Source organism: Peromyscus californicus, unplaced genomic scaffold (assembly GCF_007827085.1).
Source record: "Peromyscus californicus insignis strain IS unplaced genomic scaffold, ASM782708v3 Scaffold_17__1_contigs__length_78620276, whole genome shotgun sequence".
NCBI classification, from domain to species: domain Eukaryota; kingdom Metazoa; phylum Chordata; class Mammalia; order Rodentia; family Cricetidae; genus Peromyscus; species Peromyscus californicus.
The window spans coordinates 55,001,751-55,014,550 of NW_026294469.1; positions in this window are offsets into that span (position 1 = coordinate 55,001,751).

The following is a 12,800-nucleotide window of genomic DNA, read 5'->3' on the forward strand; positions in this document are numbered from 1 at the left end:
GCCTTGATTTTCTTAAATTGGGATAGCAGCATTGCCTTGATGGGTGGAAGGTGGTTATGTTCAGATGGCTGACATAGTTTACAATAAACTGTAATAGTTTCTGCAACTTGCTTTATGATTTAGAGAGAGAGAGAGAGAGAGAGAGAGAGAGAGAGAGAGAGAGAGAGAGAGAGAATGGATGTGTGTTGTACAGGAACAGAAATAAAGAAAACTCACAAGCTGTTAACTACTGATGAACCTAACAGTTCCTGAATATAATACATCCTAAATGTTTGCTTCTGACAAATGAATGCTTTATAAATGAAAATGCAAAAGATCCTGGGCATGGAGACCCAAGTGCACGGAGGAGGCTGGGGCTGGACAATCGGGAGTTCAAAACCAACCTTGGCTACATACTGAATTCAAGCTGTCTGGGCTAGATGAGACTGTCTCAAAAACAAAGGGAAAACAAAACAAGAGGATATAGTACCCCGAAGTAGAATTTCAGAATTAAACAGTAATTATAGAAGTCATAAAAAGCGATTCACCTATGGCACAGTAGCTCAGTAACTTCGTGCACGATGGCTGAACCTCATTTGTCTTTGTCTCCTTTCCCAGCTGTGACCTGGATCCCAGCCACCATTGATATGCAAGAGCACCATCTCTGCCTGTGTCTCTTCTCCTCCGGGCTGGGAAAGTGTTCCCCAGTCAAAACATTCCTTCAGGGCAGGGCAGGCCAAATACACAAGTTTCCCTCATTAACCTCTTCCCTTTATCACTGCAAGACCAGAGCGACGGGCAGCAGGAACAAGTTTGAACAGGTAAAACCCAGTGGAAGTCGAAAGAAGCCCACACTTGCCAGGTCCCGGGAGCAAACTCTGGGTGATCTAAGGTGGAACTGGACACTCCAGTGAGTGGGGAGCTTTCGGGAGCAAGTGGAGGGTTCCCTCATCCCCACAGGACAGCCTTCACCTGTGGGGCGGTGCTTGGATGTTTTGTGGAAACAACTGAAACTCCAGATGAGCTCCAAGGAGCACAGAACTTTTTTTGTTTGTTTGTTTTTGTTTGGGGGGGGGGGTTGGTTTGGTTTGGTTTTGAGCACAGAACTTTTTGGGGGTGTTATCTTACAGTGCAGCAGCCTGTGGCCTGCGCTGCACTCCTCACCATGAGGAAGCCTCCCACAGCTGCCCAGGCCCTCTCCTCTCACTCATAAAGCAATCAGCTGAGCAGGGATGCTACATCAGAGACCTTGAGCAGTGAGATGACCTCCGTCACTCAGGAGATTAGGCACCTGCCAGGAGAGTGGCTGCCTGAGGCGAGGCAAGAAGAGATTGGGAAAGGATAAACCAGGTTTCAACCCAGCTGAACAGGGTTTAACTGCTAGCTGGGTGATGCGACCACAGATATCTACTACGATGCAATCTGCAGGCTACACTTTGTCTGGGACAATATGCCATAAAGTGCACATACATTACTTCAAGGTGAACTTTCATTGTTGTGGTTAGGACTACTGTTGTTTTTAAGACAGGATCTCATTTTTGTAGTTCGGGCTGGCTTCAAAGTGAACAACAACCTCCTAGCTCCCCCTCCTGAGTGCTGGGATTATAGGCATGCACGGACCACACGCCCAGCTCAGTGAAAACTCAGTTAGAATTTCTGCTGCTGGGATGGCTTCCAGAAGCATGGTGCCATGAAAGAATCGTGACCTATGGGTTAAGAAGACTGGGACTCCTAAAAAGATTCTCCTGCCTCCACCTCCCAAAAGCTGAAGTTTTCTGTGGTGCTAGCGATTGAGGGGATTGAACCCCAGGCTTTGTGAATCTGACATAAACTCTCTATCAAACAACCTACATCCACGGCCTCTTAATCATGAACAAGTGCTAGTCTTGCAATAGGAGCATTACCCTCTACTTCTAGTAACCTTATTTTTAGCAGAGAGAAGCTCCTGCTCTGCCTGCTTCTCTGGAGCAGCAGAGGAAGTCTGCAGAGGGTTGGCTAAGTGTTGCACATCTTTAATCCCAGCACTTGAGAGGCAGAGGCAGGTGGACCTCTGAGTTCGAGGCCAGCCTGGTCTACAGAGTGAGTTTCAGGACAGCAAAGGCTACACAGAGAAACCCTGTCTCAAAACATAAATAAATAAATAAAGTCTGAGAGGTCTAATACGAGGGGAGAGGATGCTGTAGAAATGGCTCAGTGGTTAAGAACCCTGGCTGCTTTTCCAGGGGACCTGTGACAAACACATACAAATGAAGAAATTTTAAACATAACATATTAATTTATTTTATACCTGTGTGCGTGCCAGAGTGTATATCTATATACTGGAAGCCAGAAGAGGGCATCAGATACCCTGGAGCTAGAGTTATAGATGATTATGAACCACCATGTGGGTGCTGGGAATTGAACCCCAGGTCCCCCCCCCTCCCCCAGCGCTCTTAACTTCTCTACATCTGGCCAGCTTTTTTAAAAAACGCTAATGCAGATGCTTAAGACATTGTGTATTTTATTTGGAGTCTGGACTGCCTAGGATGTTTAACTCATAATGGTTGTATCTCTAGATTGTCAAGTGAGCGCTTTAGCAGAAAAAAAGATCACGTAAGTGGTGGGACACTTTCCTAGAACTGCAATCGGGTTAGGAGGCCCCTGGTCGCTCGTGTTCCCCTCCTTTCTGTTCTCAACGCTATCAGAATTTGTAACAGGACAGTGCTGAAAGCCGTAGATCAGCTCTCATCTGTGTGTGCGGTGGGAAAGGCAAAAGCATTATTTTTACACGCTTGAGAAATTAAATACTGTGAAGTCCTCTATTATCCTTCCCCAAAGCACTTTCATTCCACACTTTTGAGTACTGGAGTCTTGGCTGTAAACACCTCCGAGGGCAACAAGTATGTGATGTACACACATACAGGCCCAAAACATATCCTTAAAAAAAAAAGTTTAAGGGGGCTGGAGAGATGGCTCAGAGGATAAGAGCACTGATTGCTCTTCCAGAGGTCCTGAGTTCAATTCCCAGCAACCACATGGTGGCTCACAACCATCTGTAATGAGATCTGGTGCCCTCTTCTGGCCTGCAGTCATACATGCTGTATATATAATAAATAAATAAAAAATTAAAAAAAAAAAAGTTTAAGATAAATATGTCATGGGCAGGAGAGATGGCTCAGGGGTTAAGACCACTGGCTGCTCTTCTAGAGGACCTGAGTTCAATTCCCAGCAACCACATACATGGTGGTTCAAACCCATCCGTAATGAGATCTGATGTCCTCTTCTGTCATGCAGGCATACATGCAGGCAGAACACTGTATACATAACAAATAAATAAATCTTAAAAAAAAAAGATAAATATGTCAAACCATTTCTAGGAATAAATAGAACAATACTGAGAATCTTTGCAGCTGCAGTAACAGCAATCATCCTGGTTAAAATTAATAATTAATTTAAAATTTGAGGCGGAATGAAGGAAGGGGAAGCCATGTAAATACAGAATACATATGCGTAATATTTTTAAATAAACTTTTGCTGAGGTAGCACACACCTTTAATCGCAGCACTCAGGAGGCAGAGGCAGGTGGATATATGACTTAGAGGCCAGCCTGGTCTACAGAGAGAGTTCCGGAAACCCTTGCCCTGATGGTGTGTGGAGGTCAGAGGACAATTTTCACAAGCCGGGTCTCTATGGGTTCTACTGTGATTCTCACGTATGTCGTGTAGCCAACCTGAGGGCTTCTGGTCAACTCTCCTGTCTCCACATCCCGACCTAGGAGAGCCAGGATTACAGACCCATGCCATTGCATTAGGCTTCCTTATGTGGGCGCCAGTGAGCAAGCTCAGTTTGTCAGCTTTCCGCTGTCCTTAGCCATCTCTCAACCCATGTTCTTACAGTCAAACTATTGTTTGCCCAGGGCCGAGCAGCAGGCATTCCACACAGTTCAACTCTTTACATTTACCTTGTTTCCTCGTGGTTTTGAGGATCAAACCTAATGTCTTACATGTGCTAAACACCTACTGTATCCAGGAGCTATCATCCCTCATCCAAACAATTTGAATGTATTTAAGTTATATTTCCTTGGAAAAGCCAATAAATTGGAAAGAAATTCAGTAAGAGTAATAAAAAGGAGTATGTAAAAGACATGAGAAAATAGTATTTCCAAGTTACTAACCCCAAAATGACTTTGAAATCTACAACAGTAAAAATAACAGCAACAATAAAAGGCCAGTCAGGAAACTGATATAATTATACTTCAAATAAAAATGCTAAGTGTGTAAGGCGGCACATACCTGTAATCCCAGCATCAAGAAACTGAAACAACTCAATAAACCAGGAAAACAAAGAAAAGAAAAAGAAAAAAGAAACTGAGGCAAGACTATTTTGAGTGTGAGGACAGTCTAAGCTACATAGCAAGAGCCTGACCCCTAACCACAAAGGCTCTGTCAACATGAACAAGTGTCCAGTAGGACAAGGGGCGCTCCACTACAATGAATGACCACACTATTCCTATGTGACGGCTCTACTTCAGTCCACCAACCCACCAATCAGGGCAGGCAGGGCTGCGTGACTCAGCTCCTAGGGCAGTGGGTCTCCACTTTCTTAATGCTGCATGCGACCCCTTAATACAGTCCCTTGTGTTGTGGTGACCCCCGACTATAAAGTTATTTTCGTCGCTACCTCATAACTGCAATTTTGCTACTGTGATGAACCAAAATGTAATTATCAGATACGCAGGATATATGACATGTGACTCCTGTACAGGGGTCATTTGACTCCCCAAAGGGGTCACGACTCATAGGTTGAGAACCACTGTCCCAGTGGGGTGGAGGGGAACACTTTTATCCAGACCAAATGCTGACTGCCAAAGTCAGCTTGTTAAAGCAAACCATAAAATTTTACAGCTCCTTTGGAGACCTAGCTCAGTCCAGTAGTAATAAAGGCAGGTTTATAAGGCTAGTACCTGTTGGCACCTCCATCATTCTGAGTTAAGTGGCTTGGAAAGCCTCCTGCAGGACTGATTGATCTGAGTTATCCTCAGTGGAACAGTCAAAAATAATGACAGACCAGGCAGGAAGGCTCCTGCCCTGGCTGTACCAGCCTTCATTCACTCTGGCTACAGTGCCTCCCACTCTATCAGACCGCCTTCCAAAGACAAACTCCTTCCTTAGCGCCTCGAGGGATTTTCTTTGCAGCTCTCACAGAATGGTTTGGATTTAATGAAAAACAGCAGTAGACATAGACAGAGACACCCCTGCATGTTCCCTTACCAGCTAAAGCCAAACTGGGCATTTGGTTCAATTCTTCCAGACAGGAGGAAGTCGGAAAACTCACTTCCTTCCCATGTAAAGTGAAACAGAATGTGTCCATTCAAATTTGGAGTGCCCTCCTGCCCCCCTCCCTGCCCTCCACCCCTGCCCCAGTACACACTTCTCTTCCTCCCTCCCTCCCTCTCTTCCTTGGGTCCGTCCCTGAAAACTCACCTGGGCGCCGGGCTCCAAAATGGGTTTCATGCCTATCCTTTCGACATAGTCCCCTCTAGTTTCCTGTAGTACTAGTATCTGAGTCTCCTTCTGTGTTACCTTGGATGTCTGACCTCTTACTCCACTCTGAGGAGGAAAGAGCTGTCGTTGCCAATCCTCAGACGGTGGCCAAACACTTCAGGTTCTAGCTCTTTCCTTTGGCCCTCCTCTCCCAGGTGGAGGCTGTCCTGGGTAAGCTTTCGGTATACCTCTGCCTAGTTGAATCTTCCCGAGACTGGCCCTGGTGTGGCATTGCCTCCTGGCATGTCTGACTCTAACATTTCACCTGAGGGGTTCCTAATGAGAAAGGATCCAATCTATTGAGATGCTTCCGTGGTAAGTTACTGGATGGTGGGAACTAAGTCTCTCTGGGCATTTTCATCCAGGGCTTGAGTGCTGCCCTGGCCAGAATGAGATGTGTGGTGACAAATAATTTTAATCTCTCAGGAGTCGGAGGCAGGCGGACCTCGGTACATTTGGGTCAAGTTGACAGATGAAACTAATTATGGCAATTAGTTTATCTACGAAATGTAAAGTGCTAGCAAACCACCAGAAATGAGAGAAAAGCCTGGAAAAGACTGTCTTTCCATGTAGTCTAAATTGGACTTGAGCTCAGAACAATCTTCCTGCCTCAGCTTCCCTTGTCTCATGTATCCTAAGCTAAACTCAAACTCACCTTGTAGGGATGGATGACCTTGAATTTACGATCCTTATGGCTTCATCTCCCCAGTGCAGGCACATGCCTTTAATCCCAGCAGAGACAGGGGATCTCTCTGAGTGCAAGGCCAGACTACTCTACATAGCAACTTCCAGGCCAAGCAAGGCTACAGAGTGAGACCCTGTCATAAACCAAAAGAAAAAAAAATGTAATATTTTGTGTATAGGGTTTAGCCTGCATATACGTCTGCACACCAACGGATGTGGTTGGTGCCAATGGAGTCCGGAAGACGGTATCCAGTCTCCAGGAACTGGAGTTACGGAAGGTTATAAGCCACCACCACCACCATGTACATGCTAAGAATTGAACCTGGGTCCTCTGGAAGAGCAGCCAGTGCTCTCAAATGCTAAGCCACCTCTCCAGATGTCCCTTTCCTACATTTTGGGGGTAGGGGGAGTTGTTTGTATTTTTGTTTGGTTGGTTTTTTTTGTTTGTTTGCGCTTTGTTTTTGTTTGTTGGGGGGAGGGTTATTTTTGTAGACCAGGCTGACCTGGAAATCGGAGATTTCACCTGCCTCTGCTGGGATTGCAGGCATGAGCCACACTGCTGGCTTGAACTTGAAATTCTCCTCCTCCAGGCTTTACTTTCTCCAGAGCTGGGGTTGCAGGTATGTGCTACCATGCCCTCCATTATGTGATGCTGGGGGAGAAGCCCGAGGACGCATGCTGCTAGGTAAGCCCTTTACTAACTACCATTCCTGGTTCCCGTCCTGCTGGTTAGAGGTCCTGAGCAAACCAGGCAGGGTGGGCTGACTAACGGTCTTGAGAGAGGGACGCTTCCGAATGGTGCCATGCATCCAGCACCTGAGCTGAGGGAAGCCAGCCCCCCCCCCCCCCCCCAGGCCTTTCTCCCAACACTCCGCCGGGGCCGGCCGGGGCCGGCTCTGCAGCAGCTCTCAGGATGAAGTCACACCTCTGCCACCCCGCCCAACCCACACCACCGACTTTTCAGTACTTTCCCTTTTTACTAGGCCAGGCTTTTGACCAAATGGCGCCCCCCAGATGCAATGTCACATTCAGCTAACAACTCTCAGGGTTGGTGTTGCAGAGGAGCCAAGAACCTTGGAAACAAGTGGAACCGACTCGCACTCTGGCCGATGCGGCTTCCACAAGTTTGCATCCTAGCTCTGGTTGGTTTTTTTCTTTTACTCTCTGAAAGGAGGATTTTGTTGTCTGGGTTTGGAGCTCAGTGGGTAAAACTGTCTCGCCGTAAAATTAAATAAAAGTTTTGTGTCTAGCGTAGGCTAGAGACGGGTAGCCTTTATGATAGATTATGGAAGATCAACAGGCGGTGACAATCATTAACCCGTGATCGAGATTAAGTCGGCCCTGGTTCACCTTTCTAAGGCCTCACAATGTTTCTTACTCATCACTCATTTGATCCCCCAATCCATATTGGCTGGCCTCTCTGTCCCCGGCACAGGGCCGGACACTGAGTTCTGAAGACCTGGACGTAGGTCCCTCCCATATGTGAGCTGAAGTTTCTAGCACAGGCGATCTGACTGGACCCCTTAGTGCCGTAATAGGCTGTAAATCAAGTGAAAAGGACAGGTCTGCTTTCAGTAGATAAAGGTGGCTAGTAAACAGACTTGTTGCTGGGGCTCCCGCAGAGCCCAAGTCCTAAAGAGCCAGTAATTAGAGAAACAAAGGCCTGGGGGGAGGGGCTGCTTATCTCTCCAACTCCAGCAAACAGGCATCTGGCACCTCTAGTAAAAGAGAACCTGGGGCCTTCTAGTCTCTGGGGCACGTGGGGCTGAGCTGGCCTTATGAGCCAGGGCTGTGTAATTAGCATCAGGACCAGGCCTCTGTCTGTGACCACTTCTATCAATGTCTGTCCGGATGGTGGGCACAGACTGTCATTTGAAGAAAAGGCAGGACTATTACTTCCAAATAAACTAGAAAGAAACCCTCCCTCTCATTTCCGTGCCCACTTTGTCTATCCCAGATGAAACAGGGCAATACTTGGCGCTCTCCTAGGAGATCTGTGCATACCGCCGTGGTGACAAATGGCAGGACACGTTTTTCCGAAGCCATCGAACACACAGCACTTGGAATCCTCACGGAAATTGTTGTCTATGGGTGGCCCTGATACCCTCCCTACTCTAATGCCAATCAAGGAGTCGGTGCTTACGAGGGTGGAGAACACAGGGACATCTCTGTATCGTTTTTGTTGCAAATTTTGTTGCAAACCTGAAACTGTTCTTAAAAAGAGACTAGTCTTTAAAACAGAACAATTTGTGAGATGTCTCAACCAGTAACAATGCTTGCCACCAAACTTAACACCATAAATTTAATCCCTGGGACCCATGTGGTGGAAGAAGAGCACCAACTCTTGCAAATTGTCCTCTGACCTCCATATGCTGGGGCATGCATGGGCACGTGCATACTTAGAGTAAATAAATGTTATTTCAAAACTAACGAGCAACCTTCCAAAGCCTGTCCTAATAGCACAGGCCTGGAATCCTAGCAACTAAGGAGAGTGAGGCAGGAGGATCCTAAGTGCAAGGCCAGCCTGGACATTTTACCTTTTTTTGGGGGGAAGGGGGGAATTGGTTTGAAACAGGATCTTCCTATGTAGCCCCTAGAACTTGCCATGTAGACCTGTCTAGCCTCAAACACACAGAGATCCACCTGCCTCTGCTTCCCAGTACTGAGATTAAAGGCATGTGCCACCATATCTAGCTATTTATTTGTTTGTTTGTTTGTTTGTTTATTTTTGGATTTTCGAGGCAGGGGTTTCTTCGTGTAGCCTTGGCTGTCCTCGAACTAATTTTGTAGATCAGGCTGGCCTCGAACTCACAGAGATCCTCTTGCCTCTGCCTCAAGGCTTACCACACCACCTCCCAGCTACCATCCTTTAAATTTTATATGGATGAATGTTTTGACTCCATGTACCATATGTGCACCACATGTGTGTCAGTGCCCATGGGGTTTAAAAGAAGACATTGGATCCCCTGAAACTGTTGCTAAGGGGGGTTGTGAGCCGCCTTGCGCACGCTGTGAACCAAATCCAGGGCTTGCTGCAAGAGCAAAAAAAAAAACAAAAAAAAAACAAAAAACAAAACTCTTAACCACAGATCTATCTCCAACAATCCTGGACAATTTAGTAAACTCCACTCTCCAAATGGTTACGAGCACTGGCTGCGCTCCCAGAGGTTCCAAGTTCAATCCCTACCATGACAGTTTAAACGGTCTGTAACTCCAGTCCCAGGGAATCTCTCTAATACTGGAGTAAATAATGTTTCGGACCCTCAAGGGGAGGAGGAGCTGTCCCCGACGGTCACTGAACAAATGCCCACTTCCGAAAGTCCAAACCAGCTGGAGGCAACTCACCAAAGCCAGGATGGTTTCTGCATATTCTGGAGACCAGAGCACCTGCCGTGACCCTTAGCACACTTTCCTTACATGACAATGAATCAAGGCCGGGGAAGCTCCTGGGTGTGTTGTTGTTTTGTACAGTGATTCATCCAAAGTCTACGGGAAGTGGTCCGCTCGGTGCAGACACTCTAGTAAACAACATTTGCATCACAGATTAGATTGCTGTTTTCAAAACCAGCTCATTAAAGGTTTGTGTTTTCTGTCAATGATTTACGGACTTGACGCGAATCTAAACAGGGTCAGGCAAGAGTTAAAAGTATGTCAGTAGGTGAACAAAACCGAACAATGAAACCAGAAAACCTCAAAGCCAAAGTCTTTGATTTCTAAGTTCTAAAACCCAGAGCACACCTTAGGTTCCAGCACTTGGGAGGCAGAGGCAGACAGTCTCTGAGTTCAAGGCCAGCCTGGTCTCCAGGGCAAATTCTAGGAGAGCCAGGGCTACACAGATACAGATATACCCTGTCTCAAAAAAGTCAAAACAACAACAATAAACCCCCTGTGAGATAAGGCAGACAAAGCCTTCCTAACATGCTCCTCAGAAAGCGATTGTGTGATTGTTTGCCTGTCTAAGAAGAGGAAAGAACTTGAGAGGCTCTTGCGGATGTTGGAAAAGGAAAAGGAAGTTTGGAGTGTTAAAACACAGAATTAGTCATTGAAATTCTGAAATTCTGACTGCCGCCGTAGTGCGCTCCTATCATTTTAGCATTTAAGAGGTGGAGTCAGAAAGATCCAGACCTGGAGGCCAGTCTGACCTACACAGGGAGTCCCAGAGAACCTGTCTTATACACAAAAGCTGTGGGAGTGGAGGGCGGCTACAGCTCCGTTGGTAAAGTGCTTGCCCGACATGCACAAAGCCTGGCTTCAGTCATCGGTACCCCATAAAAATGGGCATGATGGTGCACCACCATAGTGCTAGCACTTGGGAGGGGGAGGCAAAAGAAGTCTAAGGTCACCTATACCTGTGCGGAGAGTTCGATGCCAGCCTAACACGAGATTCTTGCCTCAATGAAACAATCTACAGTTATTATATATGTATAAAAAGTTGACTTAGTTGACTAAGAGTTGACTTACACAAGCTTCAGCTGAGGGGTGTAAGAAATAGGGTATCAGTACCCTTAATTTAAACCCTTTGCTAAAAAGCGAGAATGGCGGGTGTGGAGCTCTGCTATAGAGTGCTTGTTTAACGTGCTGTATATCTCTCCACCTTGCCTTTAGCCTTGGTTTTTATAATGCTGGCCCCCAATGGTGTGTGTGTGTGTGTGTGTGTGTGTGTGTGTGTGTGTGTGCGCGCGCGCGCGCGTGTGTGTGTGTGTGTGTGTGTGTATGCATGTGCGTGCGTGCGTGCGTGCGTGCGTGCGTGCGTGCGTGTGTGTGTGTGTGTGTGTGTGTGTGTGTGTATGTCTTATTCTGCCTAAGCTGACCAGAACCCTCTAAACAGCCCAGGCTGCCCTGGCCTTGATCTATCCGATTTAGCCTGTGTTTGGAGTACAGGTGTACACTACCTCACCCGGCTTGGGATTTTGTTCTTGTGTTTTCATTTACGTGCGTGCGTCTGTCTGGGGGATGCCACGGTAGGTCAGAAAAGTGCTAACTCGGGTCTTTAGAGGAGCAGCAAGTGCTGCTCATCCATGAGCCATCTCTCCATCCCTTTTTTGTCTCCTTGGTCTGGGTTTTGGTGTTTTGAGACAGGGTGTCTCATGGAGCCCAGGCGGAGACTTCTGACTCCCTATATAGCTGAGGATCACCTGAAACTCCTCGGTCTCCTGTCTCCGCCTCTTTAAGTGCTGGGAATACACAGGGTGCGCCATACTCCCTATTTTATGTGGTGGTGGAGACTGAACCTAGAACTTCATACCTGCTGGGTAAACACCCTCCCAACTGAGCTACAGCCCCAGCCCAGCGAGTTGTTTTTAATCTTCTCCATGGTCCCCTCTGTCCCCTACCTCTCCTGGAATACCCGTTCGGATCCCCAACTTTGTCACCCTTGGCTAGTGAGTAATTCAGGGTCAGGCAAGTGTGAGTAAGTGTGGCTGGTGCTTTCCCTGCACACACAGACCTACAGCTCCACACTTTACAACCCAAGCCTCAGACTGCTACAGCATTCGCATGGTGGCATGACATATTTCAGACTGCTACAGCATTCGCATGGTGGCATGACATATTTCGCTCATCACTATGGCATGAAGGAAGGAGCTCTAGCTTGCGTGGCTTTCTGTAGCACTGCAGCTTTTAGAAGGTTTCTAGAACATTCTATGAAATTGACTCCATGCAGCCAGTCAGTCTGCGTTCCTTCCACCTGTTTCTCTTCCTATCTTTGCTCCTTCTCTTGACTTATCCTGATGTTAGGCAACACCAATCACCACTCAGCATCACGGGGAAATGGTGAATGAAATACAGACCGCAGAGGTTAGTGGCATGTTCCCCTTGTAACTGCCTAGAGACGCCATCAAACTCTTCTAGTAACGTCTTGATCTGAAGAGGTCACTCTTTCCTTCTAAGTTCGTGGAATCCTCTGGGAAAGGTTCCCAACAGAGAGGGTGTTCTGTTGACTTTGTAAGTATGTGCTATGTGGGGGGCGGGGGTGCTGAGAAGTTCTGAGACAGACCACTGCACTCTGGTGGGTCAGCTGTGGCAACCTCTGCACTCTGGTGGGTCACCTGTGGCTACTAATAGTTGTCCTGGGGTTGCAATGGGATTTTGATTGACAGCAGGGACGCCGAGGTGAAATAATCCTAAGCCCACAAACGCATTGGTAGCCACACTGAAAGTGTGGTCACCTTTCCTATAGTAATCAGGGAATGTTAGTTAGATAAGTGGTGTGACCAGTAGGCTCCTGGCAAACAAAGTGTGCTGCAGGATGACAAAGATCAACTAGGGACACTATCTAACATAATGAATTGAGACTATGTATTTTCAGCAGGTGTGAGGAGCAGATAGCCCCGGTACAGCTGCCTAACAGTGAGGTAATGTATAGATATTGGTGGAATTCAGGCGGTGCCATGGGAAACACCGTTCTTAGTACTCATGTGCCTGCCTTTAACCGAGACTTGAAAGGACCAGCGATGATGTCATCCAATGGGAGCTGCAGGATTCTATTCTATTATACCACCCAGGAGTTCGTGTTTGTAACTGTTATATGGACCATGAATCGGTCACATGGCTAAATCATAGTGGCACATTCCTTTAATCTCAAACGGTGGGGAGGAAGAGGCAGGTAGAGTTTTG